Source organism: Orcinus orca, chromosome 18, assembly GCF_937001465.1.
Source record: "Orcinus orca chromosome 18, mOrcOrc1.1, whole genome shotgun sequence".
NCBI lineage: Eukaryota > Metazoa > Chordata > Mammalia > Artiodactyla > Delphinidae > Orcinus > Orcinus orca.
Genome location: NC_064576.1, coordinates 35,738,847 through 35,758,968, shown reverse-complemented (window position 1 = coordinate 35,758,968; position 20,122 = coordinate 35,738,847). Strand labels below are relative to the sequence as shown.

The following is a 20,122-nucleotide window of genomic DNA, read 5'->3' as shown; positions in this document are numbered from 1 at the left end:
AAGACAAGCATCATACTCATTCTTTCTTCTTTCTGTATTTTTAGTGAGATGTAGCTCCACCTATCCAAGCGATTTCCTACAACTTTCTCTGAATTTCTCCTATTAATCTACCACAGAACTTCAAGGCAACTTAAGTGTCATCTCCCTGGTGAAGTTAATTCTTACTAAATGAGGCTTAAATTGGTATCATTTATATTGTTTTACTTCTTTGTATTCTCATCTCTCTCTGTTCACCTCTATTTTAGTATTAATCACTCTACATTGTAATATTTATTTCTTCCTAGTATCATTAATATAACTTGGACTACTTAAGACCAGGGAATGGACCTTATTCAACCATTTTCCCTCAGATGCAGCAAAATATCTATTCAGTAAATACTTATAGAATGTTAGAGAAAAATAAGCAAATAAATGTTCCAAATGACTGATTAATGTCCTTTTTATTGACAAACTGATAATATATAAACTCTCTATGATAAAATGCAACAAATAGAATATGCACATCTAAAAAAATTAAAATTATTTACTTATTTTCATTGAAAAAATTCTTATTTGTAACACAAAGTATAAGAATTTACAAAACTGTATAGAAACTCAAAAAGTTAACAGGTTTGGCCAGAATACTTCTTCATCCATACAGGAAGATCTGTAATAAGCCTGTTGACTGAAACTTTATTTCCAATTCTTGAAAATTGTCTATAACATTAGCCTCAAAATCCAAATATCCTAAAACACACCTTGTCTCATTTATAAGAAAATGATAAATTAACAAATGAAGAATATAAACTGTATCTACTGATATTTCAGCCTTATCTATTAATAGAGTTACCATTCATTGCCTAAACTTTAAATTTTTCTACTAAAAAAATCATTATATTGTTGTTGTTGTTTTTTAACATCTTTATTGGGGTATAATTGCTTTACAATGGTGTGATCGTTTCTGCTTTATAACAAAGTGAATCAGTTATACATATACATATGTTCCCATATCTCTTCCCTCTTGTGTCTCCCTCCCTGCCACCCTCTCTATCCCACCCCTCCAGGCTGTCACAAAGCACCGAGCCAATATCCCTGTGCCATACGGCTGCTTCCCACTAGCTATCTACCTTACGTTTGTTAGTGTAGATATGTCCATGACTCTCTCTTGCCTTGTCACAGCTCACCTGTCCCCCTCCACATATCCTCAAGTCCGTTCTCCACTAGGTCTGTGTCTTTATTCTTGTCTTACCCCTAGGTTCTTCATGACATTTTTTTTTCTTAAATTCCATATATATGTGTTAGCATACAGTATTTGTCTTTTTCTTTCTGACTTACTTCACTCTGTATGACAGACTCTAGGTCTATCCACCTCATTACAAATAGCTCAATTTCATTTCTTTTTATGGCTGAGTAATATTCCATTGTATATATGTGCCACATCTTCTTTATCCATTCATCTGATGATGGGCACTTAGGTTGTTTCCATCTCCGGGCTATTGTAAATAGAGCTGCAATGAACATTTTGGTACATGACTCTTTTTGAATTTTGGTTTTCTCAGGGTATATGCCCAGTAGTGGGATTGCTGGGTCATATGGTAGTTCTATTTGTAGTTTCTTAAGAAACCTCCATACTGTTCTCCATAGTGGCTGATCTATTCACATTCCCACCAGCAGTTCAAAAGTGTTCCCTTTTCTCCACACCCTCTCCAGCATTTATTGTTTCTAGATTTTTTGATGATGACCATTCTAACTGGTGTGAGATGATATCTCATTGTAGTTTTGATTTGCATTTCTTAATGATTAATGATGTTGAGCATTCTTTCATGTATTTGTTGGCAATCTGTATATCTTCTTTGGAGAAATGTCTATTTAGGTCTTCTGCCCATTTTTGGATTGGGTTGTTTGTTTTTTTGTTATTGAGCTGCATGCACTGCTTGTAAATTTTGGAGATTAATCCTTTGTCAGTTGCTTCATTTGCAAATATTTTCTCCCATTCTGAGGGTTGTCTTTTGGTCTTGTTTATGGTTTCCTTTCCTGTGCAAAAGCTTTGAAGTTTCATTAGGTCCCATTTGTTTATTTTTCTTTTTATTTCCATTTCTCTAGGAGGTGGGTCAGAAAGGATCTTGCTGTGATTTATGTCATAGAGTGTTCTGCCTATGTTTTCCTCTAAGAGTTTGATAGTTTCTGGCCTTACATTTAGGTCTTTAATCCATTTTGAGCTTATTTTTGTGTATGGTGTTAGGGAGTGATCTAATCTCATACTTTTACATGTACCTGTCCAGTTTACCCAGCACCACTTATTGAAGAGACTGTCCTTTCTCCACTGTATATTCCTGCCACCATTATCAAAGATAAGGTGTCCATATGTGTGTGGGTTTATCTCTGGGCTTTCTATCTTATTTCATTAATCTATCTTTCTGTTTTTGTGCCAGTACCATACTGTCTTGATTACTGTAGCTTTGTAGTATAGTCTGAAGTCAGGGAGCCTGATTCCTCCAGCTCCATTTTTTTGTTCTCCAGATTGCTTTGGCTATTCGGGGTCTTTTGTGTTTCCATACAAATTGCAAAATTTTTTGTTCTAGTTCTGTGAAAAATGCCAGTGGTAGTTTGATAGGGATTGCATTGAATGTATAGATTGCTTTGGGTAGTAGAGTCATTTTCACAATGTTGATTCTTCCAATCCAAGAACATGGTATATCTCTCCATCTATTTGTATCATCTTTAATTTCTTTCATCAGTGTCTTATAATTTTCTGCATACAGGTCTTTTGTCTCTTTAGGTAGGTTTTTTCCTAGATATTTTATTCTTTTTGTTGCAATGGTAAATGGGAGTGTTTTCTTGATTTCAATTTCAGATTTTTCATCATTATTATATAGGAATGCCACAGATTTCTGTGCATTAATTTTTTATCCTGCTACTTTACCAAATTCATTGATTAGCTCTAGTAGTTTTCTGGTAGCATCTTTAGGATCCTCTATGTATAGTATCATGTCATCTGAAAACAGTTACAGCTTTACTTCTTTTCCAATTTGGATTCCTTTTATTTCCTTTTCTTCTCTGATTGCTGTGGCTAAAACTTCCAAAACTATGTTGAATAAGAGTGGTGAGAGTGGGCAACCTTGTCTTGTTCCTGATCTTCGTGGAAATGCTTTCAGTTTTTCACCATTGAGGATGATGTTGGCTGTGGGCTTGTCATATATGCCCTTTATTATGTTGAGGAAATTTCCCTCTATGCCTACTTTCTGCAGGGTTTTTATCATAAATAGGTGTTGAATTTTGTCAAAAGCTTTCTTTACATCTATTGAGATAATCATATTGTTTTTCTCCTTCAATTTGTTAATATGGTTTCTCACATTGATAGATTTGTGTATGTTGGAGAATCCTTGCATTCCTGGAATAAACCCCACTTGATCATGGTGTATGATCCTTTTAATGTGCTGTTGGATTCTGTTTGCTAGTATTTTGTTGAGGATTTTTGTATCTATGTTCATCAGTGATATTGGTCTGTAGTTTTCTTTCTTTGTGACATCCTTGTCTGGTTTTTGTATTAAGGTGATGGTGGCCTCGTAGAAGGAATTTGGGAGTGTTCCTCCCTCTGCTATATTTTGGAAGAGTTTGAGAAGGATAGGTGTTATCTCTTCTCTAAATGTTTGATAGAATTCGCCTGTGAAGCCATCTGGTCCTGGGCTTTTGCTTTTTGGAAGATTTCTAATCACAGTTTCAATTTCAGTGCTTGTGAATGGTCTGTTCATATATTCTATTTCTTCCTGATTCAGTCTTGGCAGGTTGTGCATTTCTAAGAATTTGTCCATTTCTTCCAGATTCTCCATTTTATTGGCATAGAGTTGCTTGTAGTAATCTCTCATGATCTTTTGTATTTCTGCAGTGTCAGTTGTTACTTCTCCTTTTTCATTTCTAATTCTATTGATTTGAGTCTTCTCCCTTTTTTTCTTGATGAGTCTGGTAGTGGTTTATCTATTTTGTTTATCTTCTCAAAGAACCAGCTTTTAGTTTTATTGATCTTTGCTATTGTTTCCTTCATTTCTTTTTCATTTATTTCTGATCTGATTTTTATGATTTCTTTCCTTCTGCTAGCTTTGGGGTTTTTTTGTTCTTCTTTCTCTACTTGCTTGAGGTGCAAGGTTAGGTTGTTTATTCGAGCTGTTTCCTGCTTCTTAAGGTGGGCTTGTATTGCAATAAACTTCCCCCTTAGAACTGCTTTTGCTGCATCCCATAGGTTTTGGGTCATTGTGTCTCCATTGTCATTTGTTTCTAGGTATTTTTTTATTTCCTCTTTGATTTCTTCAGTGATCACTTCATTATTAAGTAGTGTATTGTTTAGCCTCCATGTGTTTGTATTTTTTACAGATCTCTTCCTGTAATTGATATCTAGTCTCATGGCGTTGTGGTCGGAAAAGATACTTGACACAATTTCAATTTTCTTAAATTTACCAAGGCTTGATTTATGACCCAAGATATGATCTATCCTGGAGAATGTTCCATGAGCACTTGAGAAAAATGTGTATTCTGCTGTTTTTGGATGGAGTGTCCTATAAATATCAATTAAGTCCATCTTGTTTAATGTATCATTTAAAGCTTGTGTTTCCTTATTTATTTTTATTTGGATGATCTGTCCATGGGTGAAAGTGGGGTGTTTAAGTCCCCTAATATGAACGTGTTACTGTTGATTTCCCCTTTTATGGCTCTAAGTATTTGCCTTATGTATTGAGGTGCTCCTATGTTGGGTGCATAAATATTTACAATTGTTATATCTTCTTCTTGGATCGATTCCTTGATCATTATGTAGTGTCCTTCTTTGTCTCTTCTAATAGTCTTTATTTTAAAGTCTATTTTTTCTGATATGAGAATTGCTACTCCAGCTTTCTTTTGGTTTCCATTTACATGGAATATCTTTTTCCATCCCCTTACTTTCAATCTGTATGTGTCTCTAGGTCTGAAGTGGGTCTCTTGTAGACAGCATATATAAGGGTCTTGTTTTTGTGTCCATTCAGCCAATCTGTGTCTTTTGGTGGGAGCATTTAGTCCATTTACATTTAAGGTAATTATCAATATGTATGTTCCTATTACCATTTTCTAAATTGTTTTGGGTTCGTTATTATAGGTCTTTTCCTTCTCTTGTGTTTCTTGTCTAGAGTAGTTCCTTTAGCATCTTTTGTATAGCTGGTTTGGTGGTGCTGAACTCTCAGCTTTCACTTGTCTTTAAAGGCTTTAATTTCTCCATCAAATCTGAATGAGATCCTTGCTGGGTAGAGTAGTCTTGGTTGCAGGTTTTTCTCCTTCATCACTTTCCATATGTCCTGCCACTCCCTTCTGGCTTGCAGAGTTCCTGCTGAAAGATCAGCTGTTAACCTTATGGGGATTCCCTTGTGTGTTATTTGTTGTTTTTCCCTTGCTGCTTTTAATATGCTTTCTTTGTATTTAATTTTTGACAGTTTGATTAATATGTGTCTTGGCATATTTCTCCTTGGATTTATCCTGCATGGGACTCTGTGTGCTTCCTGGACTTGATTAACTATTTCCTTTCCCATATTAGGGAAGTTTTCAACTATAATTTCTTCAAATATTTTCTCAGTCCCTTTCTTTTTCTCTTCTTCTTCTGGAACCCTTATAATTTGTATGTTGGTGCGTTTAATGTTGTCCCAGAGGTCTCTGGGACTGTCCTCAGTTCTTTTCATTCTTTTTTCTTTATTCTGCTCTGCAGTAGTTATTTCCACTATTTTATCTTCCAGGTCACTTATCCGTTCTTCTGCCTCAGTTATTCTGCTATTGATCCCATCTAGAGTACTTTTAATTCATTTATTGTGTTGTTCATCGTTGCTTGTTTCATCTTTATTTCTTCTAGGCCCTTGTTAACTGTTTCTTGCATTTTATCCATTCTATTTCCAAGATTTTGGATCATCCTTACTATCATTATTCTGAATTCTTTTTCAGGTAGACTGCCTATTTCCTCTTCAGTTGTTAGCTCTGGTGCATTTTTATCTTGCTCCTTTATCTGCTGTGTGTTTTTCTGTCTTCTCATTTTGCTTGTCTAACTGTGTTTGGGATCTCCTTTTTGCAGGCTGCAGGTTTGTAGTTCCCGCTGTTTTTGATGTCTATCACCAGTGGCTAAGGTTGGTTCAGTGGGTTGTGTAGGCTTCTTGGTGGAGGGGACTAGTGTCTCTGTTGTGGTGGATGAGGCTGGATCTTGTCTCTCTAGTGGGCAGGTTCACGTCTGGTGGTGTGTTTGGGGGTGTCTGTGGCCTTATTATGATTTTAGGCAGCCTCTCTGCTAATGGGTGGGGTTGTGTTCCTGTTTTGCTAGTTGTTTGGCATAGGTTGTCCAGCAATGTGGCTTGCTGGTTGTTGAGTGAAGCTGGGTGCTGGTGTTAAAATGGAGGTCTCTGGGAGATTTTCGCCATTTAATATTATGTGGAGCTGGGAGGTCTCTTGTTGACCAGTGTCCTGAAGCTGGCTCTCCTACCTCAGAGGCAGAGCCCTGACTCCCGGCTGGAGCACCAAGAGCCTTTCAGCCACACGGCTCAGAATAAAAGGGAGAAAAAGTAGAGAGAATTAGTAGAAGTATGAAGAAAGAAAGAAAGAAAGAGAGGAGGGAAGGAAGGAAGGAAGGAAGGAAAGAAGAAAGAAAGAAAAAGAAAGAAGGAAAGAAGGAAAGAAGGAAAGAAAGGAGGGAGGGAGGGAGGAGGGAAGGAAGGAGGGAAGGAAGGAAAAAGACAGACAGAAAGAAGATACAGTAAAATATAATAAAGTTATTGAATTAAAAAATAATTATTTAGGAAAAAAATAGGACGAATAGAACCTTAGGACAAATGTTGGAAGCAAAGCTATACAGACAAAAGCTTACACACAAGCATACACATACACCCTCACAAAAAGAGGTAAAGGGGAAAAAATCATAAATCTTGCTCTCAGAGACCACCTCCTCAATTTGGGATGATTCATTGTGTAAAGGAGGGATGGAAGGAAAGAAAGAAAGAAAGAAAGAAAGAAAGAAAGAAAGAAAGAAAGAAAGAAAGAAAGAAAGAAAGAAAGAAAAGTATAATAAAGTTATTAAAATTAAAATTAATTATTAAGAAAAGAAATTTAAAACAAAAAACCATGGATGGATAGAACCCTAGGACAAATGGTGGAAGCAAAGCTATACAGACAAGATCTCACACAGAAGCATACACATACACATTCACAAAAAGAGGATAAGAGAAAAAAATCATAGATCTTGCTCTCGAAGCCCACCTCCTCAATTTGGGGTGATTCGTTTTCTATTCATGTATTCCACAGATGCAAGGTACATCAAGTTGATTTTGGAGCTTTAATCCGCTGTTTCTGAGGCTGCTGGGAGAGATTTCCCTTTCTCTTCTTTGTTCTCACAGCTCACAGGGGCTCAGCTTTGGATTTGGCCCTGCCTCTGCATGTAGGTCGCTGGAGGGCGTCTGTTTTTTGCTCAGACAGGACGGGGTTAAAGGAGCCGCTGATTCGGGGGCTCTGGTGCACTCAGGCCGGGGGGAGGGAGGGGCACTGCGTGCGGGGTGGGCCTGCGGTGGCAGAGGCCGGCATGACATTGCACCAGCCTGAGACCCGCCGTGCGTTCTCCCGGGGGAGTTATCCCTGGATCCCGGGAACCTGGCAGTGGCGGTCTGCACAGGTTCCCCAGAAGAGGGGTGTGGATAGTGACCTGTGCTCGCACACAGGCCGCTTGGTGGCGGCAGCAGCAGCCTTAGCATCTCCCGCCCATCCCTGGGGTCCGTACTTTTAGCCGCGGCTCGCACCCGTCTCTGGGGTCTGCACTTTTAGCCGTGGCTCGCGCCCATCCCTGGGGTCCGTGCTTTTAGTCGTGGCTCGTGCCCGTCTCGGGGGTTCACGCTTTTAGCCGCGGCTCGCACCCGTCTCTGGAGTTCCTTTAAACAGCGCTCTTAAACCCCTCTCCTCACGCACCAGGGAACAAAGAGGGAAGAAAAAGTCTCTTGTCTCTTAGGCAGGTGCAGACTTTTCCCCAACTCCCTCCCGGCTAGCCGTGGTGCACTAACCCCTTCAGGGTATGTTCAAGCCACCAACCCCAATCCTCTCCCTGCGCTCCGACCGAAACCCGAGCCTCAGCTTGCAGCCCCGCCCACCCCGGCGGGTGAGCAGACAAGCCTCTCGGGCTGGTGAGTGCGATCCTCTGTGCGGGAATCTCCCCGCTTTGCCCTCCGCACCCCTGTTGCTGTGCACTCCTCCATGGCTCCGAAGCTCCCCCCTCCGCCTCCCGCAGTCTCCGCCCGTGAAGGGGCTTCCTAGTGTGTGGAAACTTTTCCTCCTTCACAGCTCCCTCCTACTGGTGCAGCTGCCATTCCTATTCTTTTGTCTCTGTTTTTTCTTTTTTTCTTTTGCCCTACCCAGGTACATGGGGTGTTTCTTGCCTTTTGGGAGGTCTGAGGTCTTCTGCCAGCCTTCAGTAGGTGTTCTGTAGGAGTTGTTCCATGTGTAGATGTATTTCTGGTGTATCTGTGGGGAGGAAGGTGATCTCCGCGTCTTACTCTTCCGCCATCTTCAAGGTCCCCCCCATATTGTTTTTTGTCACTGATTTTCCACATGCATTATGAAATTAACATGGATCTACAGACATTCTTCTCTATGGTTTTAAAGGTTTAAAAATTGTACACATTTGAGTTATAAACAAGGATAAAGAGGTAGATTAGAAAAACCCTTGCAGATTGACACAAATACTAAATTATCAGCTTAATAGTCTGTGTGAGAGGGATTACTAGCTTTTAGTTTCCATTATAAAATTATCATTTTATAATGATATAATGTGTGGGACATCAGCAGCTATCTGTCAGTGAGTTGGGTTACATGGCACCATAAACGCTACATAAAAGGAAGAGATAACACAATCTGGAGATTTAAATTAAGTATAAATTATAAAAGATTATTAATTATAAAAAACAAAAATTATTAATAAAATATTGGTTAGAAAGGTATAAAATATACTCTTCTTCAAAAAATTTTGGAGACCTTCTGTATCAGCTTTTTTTTTTAATAGTAGAAAGAAACAACTCTTTGTCAGCGTAAAATTGTGGGTATAATGGTTTATGTAAAAAAGAAAGGGAGGATACTTAATTAGGTCATATAACTAAACTGTAGGAAAGGCAATGTAGCAGCTGAGACAAAAACATATCTCAGTCCAGGACCTTAATTATTGAAAACATTTTTTTTTTTCCATTTTTGACATTCACCCTCCCTTTGCTTGTTGTTCTCTTAAACTATCTTTCACCGCATGAGTATAAACATATGATACCACAGCTGAGCCATATTACGTCATGCAACTTCACCCCCAAAAGGTACTGAATCTTGTTCTTTCCTATTGGATTAGCTTAGAAACAATGGGGTCTCTACACTGGGTTGAAAGAAGGATTCTCAAAGATTCTGATATACTGTACTTTTTCATCTCTGTAGTGTTAGTAAGAATGTTTAGCCACCATTGATTCATGTGACGAGAAGCACTAGGTTTTATGTGAATAGAGAGAATGTATAATTAGAAATCAACTTTTTCATTCAGTCATTTCATCAGTTTTCTCATGTATAATATCAGTGCAATAAAAATTTACACTACGAGGGCTAATGCCATAATAGACTTCCCTAGTGCTTATCAGGATACCTGTGATATATTTAGAACTCTAAATATACATAATGCCATTGTTATCATTAATATTATATGATGACAAATTAGGGGGGAAGAAATAAAGTTGAGAAGAGGCTTCATATAGGTGATAATACATGAGTTATTTTTTAAAGGCAGGAGGGAAGAGCAGCAGTTAAAAGCTAAACCTTGATTTACATTAGAAGGAGCATGATATCGTAGAACATAACTATTTTATGCTCTCTGGCTCTTAGTTTCCTCACCAATAAATATAGAAAATAAAAGCTGCCTCAATGGGTTTTTGAGCATTAAAAGCATCATATGAAAAGTACCCAGTACAACATTAGAAAACTGTATGTGGTTTAAGAGTTAGATATTTTATTAGTAGCAGTTTATTCCATGAATAAAATTTTTAAAAAATTGTCCATCATGCCTAAATGTCCTGGTTGTTGCAATGCTGAAGTGAGATGGTGCTTATGAAAAACCTTCACAAAATACAAAATACTTTAAGTAGTAGATATAATATATAGTTATAAATGTGTATGCAAACTTGGTGGTGGTAGTTTAACTCAATTTTTACAAGCTTTTTTCTTTTCTATGCATATTTTAATATGTCTTACAATAAATGCTTTGTACATTTGTATGGCAAAGGTAAACTTGGCTACTTTTTATAAGATTTTGAAACATTTTGTTTTCCATGTAGGATTTAATATTTACCCACAGGACCAAAGTAATCATCAACAATTGCTGACTTTGGAAACAGAAAAAGCTAGAACCTATTTTAAAATGAAACTACTCAATTCTGTTCTGAAGCTGCAGATTTTTCCAAGTTAACTATTCTGTTTCATAAAACATATCTGTTAAAATATTAATGTTGAACTTCTAAGTTCACTCACATTGAAAAATGGCAAAGCACAATTCTAATTCACCAAGATTTCAGTTAAACACAAGTTGATCCATTTTATGCTTCTATTATATTTCATAATCATAAAAATGTGAGAATCATTTTATGGCCAATGTTGAATGTTGCATATTAGAAAATTTGAAACTTTTTGTTCTACTTTAGAAAACTAGGTGTGCATTAAAAGCTTTTGAACAATAACCAATGATTTACATTTAAACAGTTACTAATAGTCATATATGAATAAAATGTACGACCACAAAGGTATACTTTATAAAAAGGCAAAGCATTTACTTTGGAATCCTCATGGCTTAGTGGAACTGTCAGAGGACAGAAAGCTGTAGATATCTTTTTAATTTTAGATTTACTATGTATTAAATATGAGACCCTAGAAGGTAATTTTCCCTCTCTATGCCTCAAATTTTTCTTCTGTAAAGAACATAAATTGAACTAAATGATGTTTATGACTTCTTGCTCTAAAAATTTGTTTATGAAATATGTGATAATCAGTTTTTTTGTTATTTTGAAACAGTTTATTATCATTCTCATTATGATTTAGAAAACTATCCCTACTTTTTTACAATCTAATATAAAAGAAATAAGACAAGAATAAAAAGGGTCATATTTTACACACCTCTATGAAAAACAAACAAAAAATAATTTGAAAGTCTTTTTTAAAAGAAAATATGGTAATTACTGTATTATCAAATCTGGAATAATGTATTTATAAAATCTGAAAACAAATATACTGGAGTTTTTCAATTTTTATTAATTTTCTTTCAGAATGAAAAATAACATCACTATATGTTTATATTCTATTGTACTTTATGATAGAAAATAAGTGATAACGTGTGTATAAAGTGAATTTTCATTTTTTAATCCATTAGTGAGATAAAGAGCAAAAATATATCAATGTCTCATTAGGATTGGAAATACCTATCTCACCAAGCAGCAGAATAAATACTTTTAATTTGTTGAGAAAAAATATTTGAAGTGATATATATATATATATATATATATATATATATATATATATATATATATATCAGTATACATAGGGAGAGATGTTTTTCATTCCAGAATTTCACTACATCCTCAAAGCTGAGGATAAGGCAAGATAATTATGAACAGGTTCCTAAGAATGACGCCAGACACATCTTGATGTCCAAAATCTTGTTTCCTCTATTAGCTGCAATCACATATTTACTGTTCATATAAGGGGAGATCAGATATTTGAGGAGATTCGTTAAGGAAATCATACAGGTAGAGAATGACCTACTAGTTTTCTCTCTTGTTACCAGGTAAGGGACTGTGTACTTCCCTTTACCCTTTTCCTGAACCTAAGCTAGGAAGTGCTAGGAAGTCACTTGTAGGACACTGGGGTTGGCATCTGAGAGAAGACTTCACCTCACACTGTCCCTAGAAACATGCAGAACACTCTACATATCCATTTGCTGGGTGTGGAGACATGAAACTGGTATTATTGCTCACTTGGAGTCACATGGCTGCCCACAACAAAACGGCAGCACAAGGGAGTGAGCAGTTAGCTAAGCTGTATTTTTACTATTCAGTAGGGACAAGGGTGCATTTTACTTATACGGGAGGAAAATGGACAATTGAAGAAGGTGGCCACACTGAAGTCAGCTGTGGCGAGGGGCTCGTTACTGAAAGGGGCTGTGATTGAAGCTCTAGTTTTGGGGATTAAGAGGTGGGTTTTATATTATTTTTTTTTACATCTTTATTGGAGTATAATTGCTTTACAATGGTGTATTAGTTGCTGCTTTATAACAAAGTGAATCAGTTATACATATACATATGTTCCGATATCTCCTGCCTCTTGCATCTCCCTCCCTCCCACCCTCCCTATCCCACCCATCCAGGTGGTCACAAAGCACCGAGCAGATCTCCCTGTGCTATGAGGCTGGTTCCCACTAGCTATCTACCTTATTTTTGGTAGTGTATATATGTCCATGCCACTCTCTCATTTTGTCATAGCTTACCATTCACCCTCCCCATATCCTCAAGTCCATTCTCTGGTAGGTCTACATCTTTATTCCTGTCTTACTCCTAGGTTCTTCATGACATTTATTATTTCTTAAATTCCATATATATGTGTTAGCATACAGTATTTGTCATTCTCTTTCTGACTTACTTCACTCTGTATGACAGACTTTAGGTCCATCCACCTCGCTACAAATAACTCAATTTCCTTTCTTTTTATGGCTGAATAATATTCCATTGTATATATGCACCACATCGTCTTTATCCATTCATCCAATGATGGACACTTAGGTTTTTTCCATCACCTGGCTATTGTAAATAGAGCTGCAATGAATATTTTGGTACATGACTCTTTTTGAATTATGGTTTTCTCAGGGTATATGCTCAGTAGTGGGATTGCTGGGTCATATGGTAGTTCTATTTGTAGTTTTTTAAGGAACCTCCATACTGTTCTCCATAGTGACTGTACCAATTCACATTCCAACCATCACTGCAAGAGTGTTCTCTTTTCTCCACACCCTCTCCAGCATTTATTGTTTCTAGATTTTTTGATGATGACCATTCTGAATGGTGTGAGATGATATCCCATTGTAGTTTTAATTTGCATTTCTCTAATGATCAATGCTGTTGAGCATTCCTTCATGTGTTTGTTGGCAATCTGTAAATCTTCTTTGGAGAAATGTCTATTTAGGTCTTCTGCCCATTTTTGGATTGGGTTGTTTGTTTGTTTGTTATTGAGCTGCATGAGCTGCTTGTAAATTTTGGAGATTAATCCTTTGTCAGTTGCTTCATTTGCAAATATTTTCTCCCATTCTGAGGGTTGTCTTTTGGTCTTGTTTATGGTGTCCTTTGCTGCGCAAAAGCTTTGAGGTTCCATTAGGTCTCATTTGTTTATTTTTGTTTTTATTTCCATTTCTCTAGGAGGTGGGTCAGAAAGGATCTTTCTGTGATTTATGTCATAGAATGTTCTGCCTATGTTTTCCTCTAAGAGTTTGATAGTTTCTGGCCTTACGTTTAGGTCTTTAATCCATTTTGAGCTTATTTTTGTGTATGGTGTTAGGGAGTGTTCTAAACTCATACTTCTACATGTACCTGTCCAGTTTTCCCAGCACCACTTATTGAAGAGGCTGTGCTTTCTCCACTGTACATTCCTGCCTCCTTTATCAAAGATAAGGTGACCATATGTGCATGGGTTTACCTCTGGGCTTTCTATCCTGTTCCATTGATCTATCTTTCTGTTTTTGTGCCAGTACCATACTGTCTTGATTACTGTAGCATTGTTGTATAGTCTGAAGTCAGGAAGCCTGATTCCTGCAGCTCTATTTTCGTTCTCAAGATTGCTTGGGCTATTTGGGGTCTTTTGTGTTTCTATACAAATTGTGAAATTTTTTGTTCTAGTTCTGTGAAAAATGCCAGTGGTAGTTTGATAGGGATTGCATTGAATCTGTAGATTGCTTTGGGTAGTAGAATCACTTTCACAATGTTGATTCTTCCAATCCAAGAACATGGTATATCTCTCCATCTATTTGTATCATCTTTAATTTCTTTCATCAGTGTCTTCTAATTTTTTACATACAGGTCTTATGTCTCCTTAGGTAGGCTTATTCCTAGATATTTTATTCTTTTTGTTATAACGGTAAATGGGAGGGTTTTCTTGATTTCACTTTCAGATTTTTCATCATTAGTGTATAGGAATGCCACAGATTTCTGTGCATTAATTTTGTATCCTGCTACTTTACCAAATTCATTGATTAGCTCTAGTAGTTTTCTGGTAGCATCTTTCGGATCCTCTATGTATAGTATTATGTCATCTGCAAACAGTGACAGCTTTACTCCATCTTTTCCTATTTGGATTCCTTTTATTTCCTTTTCTTCTCTGATTGTTGTGGTTATAACTTCCAAAAGTATGTTGAATAATAGTGGTGAGAGTGGGCCACCTTGTCTTCCTGATCTTAGTGGAAATGCTTTCAGTTTTTCACCATTGAAGACGATGTTGGCTGTGGGTTTGTCATATATGGCCTTTATTATGTTGAGGAAATTTCCCTCTATGCCTACTTTCTGCAGGGTTTTTAGCATAAATGGGTGTTGAATTTTCTCGAAAGCTTTCTCTGAATCTATTGAGATGATCATATGGTTTTTCTCCTTTGATTTGTTAATATGGTGTATCACGTTGATTGATTTGTGTATATTGAAGAATCCTTGCATTCCTGGAATAAACCCCACTTGATCATGGTGTATGATCCTTTTAAAGTGCTGTTGGATTCTGTTTGCAAGTATTTTGTTGAGGATTTTTGCATCTATGTTCATCACTGATATGGGCCTGTTGTTTTCTTTCTTTGTGAATTCCTTGTCCAGTTTTGGTATCAGGGTGATGGTGGCCTTGTAGAATGAATTTGGGAGTGTTCCTCCCTCTGCTATATTTTGGAAGAGTTTGAGAAGGATAGGTGTTATCTCTTCTCTAAATGTTTGATAGAATTCGCCTGTGAAGCCATCTGGTCCTGGACTTTTGTTTGTTGGAAGATTTTTAATCACAGCTTCAATTTCAGTGCTTGTGATTGGTCTGTTCATATTTTCTATTTCTTCCTGATTCAGTCTTGGCAGGTTGTGCATTTCTAAGAATTTGTCCATTTCTTCCAAATTGTCCATTTTATTGATATAGATTTGCTTGTAGTAATCTCTCATGATCTTTTGTATTTCTGCAGTGTCAGTTGTTACTTCTCCTTTTTCATTTCTAATTCTATTGATTTGAGTCTCCTCCCTCTTTTTCTTGATGAGTCTGGCTAATGGTTTATCAATATTGTTTATCTTCTCAAAGAACGGGCTTTTAGTTTTATTGATCTTTGCTGTCATTTCCTTCATTCTTTTTAATTTACTTCTGATCTGAACTTTATGATTTCTTTCCTTCTGCTAACTTTCGGTTTTTTTGTTCTTCTTTCTCTAATTTCTGTAGGTGCAAGGTAGGTTGTTTATTCGAGAAGTATCCTGTGTCTTAAGGTAGGATTGTGTTGCTATAAATTTCCCTCTTAGAACTGCTTTTGCTGCATCCCATAGGTTTTGGGTCATCATGTCTCCATTGTCATTTGTTTCTAGGTATTTTTTGATTTCCTCTTGATTTCCTCAGTGATCACTTTGTTATTAAGTAGTGTATTATTTAGCCTCTATGTGTTTGTATTATTTACAGATCTTTTCCTGTAATTGATGTGTAGTCTCATAGCATTGTGGCTGGAAAAGATACTTGATACAATTTCAATTTTCTTAAATTTACCAAGGTTTGATTTGTGACCCAAGATAATATCTATCTTGGAGAATGTTTCATGACCACTTGAGAAGAAAGTGTATTCTGTTGTTTTTGGATGGAGTGTCCTATAAATATCAATTAAGTCCATCTTGATTAATGTATCATTTAAAGCTTGTATTTCCTTATTTATTTTCATTTTGGATGATCTGTCCATTGCTGAAAATGTGGTGTTAAAGTCCCCTACTATGAATGTGTTTCTGTCGATTTCCCATTTTATGGCTGTTAGTATTTGTTTTATGTATTGAGGTGCTCCTATGTTAGGTGCATAAATATTTACAATTGTTACATCTTTTTCTTGGATCAATTCCTTGATCATTATGTACTGTCCTTCTTTGTCTCTTCTAATAATCTTTATTTTAAAGTCTATTTTTTCTGATATGAGAATTGCTACTCCAGCTTTTTTTTGGTTTCCATTTGCATGGAATATCATTTTCCATCCCCTTACTTTCAGTCTGTATGTGTCTCTAGGTCTGAAGTGGGTCTCTTGTAGACAGCATATATCTGGGTCTTTTTTTTGTTTCCATTCAGCCAGTCTCTGTCTTTTGGTGGGAGCATTTAATCCACTGACAGTTAAGGTAATTATCATATGTATGTTCCTATTTCCCATTTTCAAATTGTTTTGGGTTTGTTATTGTAGGTCTTTTCCTTCTCTTGTGTGTCTTGTCTAGAGAATTTCCTTTAGCTTTTGTTGTAAAGCTGGTTTTGTGGTGCTGAACTCTCTTGGCTTTCGTTGTCTTTAAAGGATTTAATTTCTCCGTCAAATATGAATGAGATCTTTGCTGGGTAGAGTAATCTTGGTTGCAGGTTTTTCTTCTTCATCACCTTCCGTATGTCCTGCTAGTCCCTTCTGGCTTGCAGAGTTCCTGCTGAAAGATCAGCTGTTAACCTTATGGGGATTGCCTTGTGTGTTATTTGTTGTTTTTCCCTTGCTGTTTTTAATATGTTTTCTTTGTATTTAATTTTTGACTGTTTGATTAATATGTGTCTTGGTGTGTTTCTCCTTGGATTTATCCTGTATGGGACTCTGTGTTCTTCCTGGACTTGATTAACTATTTCCTTTCCCATATTAGGGAATTTTTCAAGTATAATCTCTTCAAATATTTTTTCAGTCCCTTTCTTTTTCTCTTCTTCTTCTGGAATCCCTATAATTCAAGTGTTGGTGCATTTAATGTTGTCCCAGAGGTCTCTGGGACTGTCCTCAGTTCTTTTCATTCTTTTATCTTTATTCTGCTCTGCAGTAGTTATTTCCACTATTTTATCTTCCAGGTCACTTATCTGTTCTTCTGCCTCACTTATTCTGCTATTGATCCCATCTAGAGTATTTTTAATTTCATTTATTATGTTGTTCATCTTAGCTTGTTTCATCTTTAGTTCTTCTAGGTCCTAGTTAAATGTTTTTTGCCTTTTCTCTATTCTATTTCCAAAATTTTGGATCATCTTTACTGTCATTATTCTGAATTCTTTTTCAGGTAGACTGCCTATTTCCTCTTTATTTGTTAGGTTTGGTGGGTTTTCATCTTGCCCCTTCATCTGCTGTGTATTTTTCTGTCTTCTCATTTTGCTTATCTTACTGTGTTTGGGGTCTTTTTTTTTTTTGCAGGCTGCAATTTTGTAGTTCCAGTTGTTTTGTGTGTCTGTCACCAGTGGCTAAACTTGGTTCAGTGGGTTGTGTAGGCTTCCTGGTGGAGGGGAATAGTGCCTGTGTTCTGGTGGATGAGGCTGGATCTTGTCTTTCTCGTGGGTAAGTTCACGTCTGGTGGTGTGTATTGGTGTGTCTGTGGACTTATTATGATTTTAGGTAGCCTCTCTGCTAATGTGTGGGGTTGTGTTCCTGTCTTGCTAGTTGTTTGGCATAGGATGTCCAGCACTGTAGCTTGCTGGTCATTGAGTGAATGTCGGTGCTGGTGTTGAGATGGAGATCTCTGGGAGATTTTCACCATTTGATATTATGTGGAGCTGGGAGGTCTCTGTGGCCCAGTGTCTTGAAGTTGGCTCTCCCCTCTCAGAGGCACAGCACTGACTCCTGGCTGCAGCATCAAGAGCCTTTCATCCACACGGCTCAGAATAAAAGGGATATAATGTAGAAAGAAAGGAAGAAAGAAAGAAAGAAAGAAAGAAAGAAAGAAAGAAAGAAAGAAAGAAAGAAAGGAAGGAAGGAAGGAAGAGGATAAAATAAAATAAAATAAGCTGCAATAAAGTTATTAAAATAAAAAATAATTATTAAGAAAAAAATTTTTTTGAGAAAGAAGAAAAAAGGATATATAGAACCCTAGGACAAATGGTGAAAGCAAAGCTATACAGACAAGATCTCACACAGAATCATACACATACCCACTCACAAAAAGATGAAAAGGGGAAAAAATAATAAATCTTGCTCTCAAAGTCCACCTCCTCAATTTGGGATGATTCATTGTCTATTCATGTATTCCACAGATGCAGGGTACATCAAGTTGATTGTGGAGATTTTAAATCCACTGCATCTGAGGCTGCTGGGAGAAATTTCCCTTTCTCTTCTGTGTTCGCACAGCTCCCGGGGCTCAGCTTTGGGTTTGGCCCTGCCTCTGCATGTAGGTCACCTGAGGGCATCTGTTCTTAGCTCCGATAGGATGGGGTTAAAGGAGCAGCTGACTCGCGGCTCTGACTCACTCAGGCCAGGGGGAAGGAGGGGTGCAGATGTTGGGTGAGCCTGTGGCTGCAGAGGCTGGCAGGACATTGCACCAGCCTGAGGTGCACCGTGCATTCTCCCGGGGAAGTTGCCCCTGGATCCCGGGACCCTGGCAGTGACTGGCTTCACAGCCTCCCCAGAAGGGAGGTGTGGATTGTGACCTGTGCTCACACACAGGCTTCTTGGTGGTGGCAGCAGCAGCCTTAGCATCTCATTCCCGTCCCTGGGGTCCGCGCTGTTAGCCGTGGCTTGTGCCCATCTCTGGCGCTCCTTTAAGCAGCGGTCTTAATCCCCTCTCCTCATGCACCAGGAAACAAAGAGGGAAGAAAAAGTCTCTTGCTTCTTTGGCAGGTGCAGACTTTTCCCTGGACTCATTCCTGGCCCACTGGTGCCGGTCCCGTCCCTATTCTTTTGTCTCTATTTATTCTTTTTTCTTTTGCCCTACCCAGGTATGTGGGGAGTTTCTTGCCTTTGGGGAGGTGTGAGGTCTTCTGTCAGCGTTCAGTAGGTGTTCTGTAGGAGTTGTTCCACGTGTAGATGTATTTCTGGTGTATCTGTGGGGAGGAATGTGATCTCTGCCTCTTACTCTTCTGCCATCTTCCCCCTCTCGCCTCAAGCAGTGGGTTTTAAAAGGTCATCTGGAGATGATATAACCTATCACATCAGCCAACTAAAAAGAAAACTACATTTTTACTTTCCCTTCTTCTCCATTCTCAGCATTTACACTGGAGTAAACACAAGTAAATACTCTGGGAGAGAATTGGAATAAGAAAACTGAAACAACAGACCGCATCCCGGCAACCTCCTACCTGCACCCCCACAACTGCTAGTCTTTATGCTTCTGGTCAGGTCTCAGATGAGGGAATTGGAGGAGTTTGTAAATGAACAAGAATTTTCAATTTTGATTCAGTCTGTTCTTAGAGGAGTCTATTCTTATATTTGCAATTACTAAGAAGCTCTAAGATTCACTTGAGATGTTAGTAAGAGGCAAAGATACAACAATTGGTACAACAAAGTGTGTTTAATATAGTGGTGGGAGAAAACACTGTTTCCCAATTATAATCTACCAAATGCAGCCCCTAATAAATATATTTAATAATTAAAACAAACTTGTGATAGAGGTACAGCTGTCCTCATCCTCAAATAAAGAAACTCTTAGTGGGGCTTCCCTGGTGGCACAGTGGTTGAGAGTCCACGTGCCGATGCAGGGGACACAGGTTTGTGCCACGGGGCGGCTGTGCCCGTGGGCCATGGCTGCTGAGCCTGCGCGTCGGAAGCCTGTGCTCCGCAACGGGAGAGGCCACGGCAGTGAGAGGCCCACGTACCACAAAACAACAACAACAACAAAAAAGAAACTCTTAGTGAATGAAGATCTGAAACTTATGTTTGTTAATCCACAAAGACTTTACAATATTTTACCACTCATTTAATAGTTTCTGTCATAATTTTATAACTCATATTTATTTATGTAATTCTGACCATATCAATTGTAAGATTAGAGAACTAACTCTCCAAATCCTTCATTAATGTCAAATCCAAATGCATTTAAAAGTAATTTCTCACATTAATTCTTGCTTTCCAGCAAGGTTAGACTTCTACCTTTATTACTCCTGGCTCTGACTTTGCTCTGCTGTTTACTTTCCT

The 20,122-nt window shown here is 37.7% G+C and overlaps 1 long non-coding RNA gene across 1 annotated transcript; it reads right to left on the bottom strand.

Moving 5' to 3' along the window:
* Positions 1–1,749: 1,749 nt before the first annotated feature.
* Positions 1,750–13,786, bottom strand: LOC125961902 (uncharacterized). The gene is made up of 2 exons (XR_007473006.1): positions 13,608–13,786; positions 1,750–2,253 (listed from the first exon to the last, which is right to left on the bottom strand). It is a non-coding gene; the product is annotated as an uncharacterized LOC125961902 (long non-coding RNA).
* Between the last annotated feature and the right edge of the window lie 6,336 nt (positions 13,787–20,122).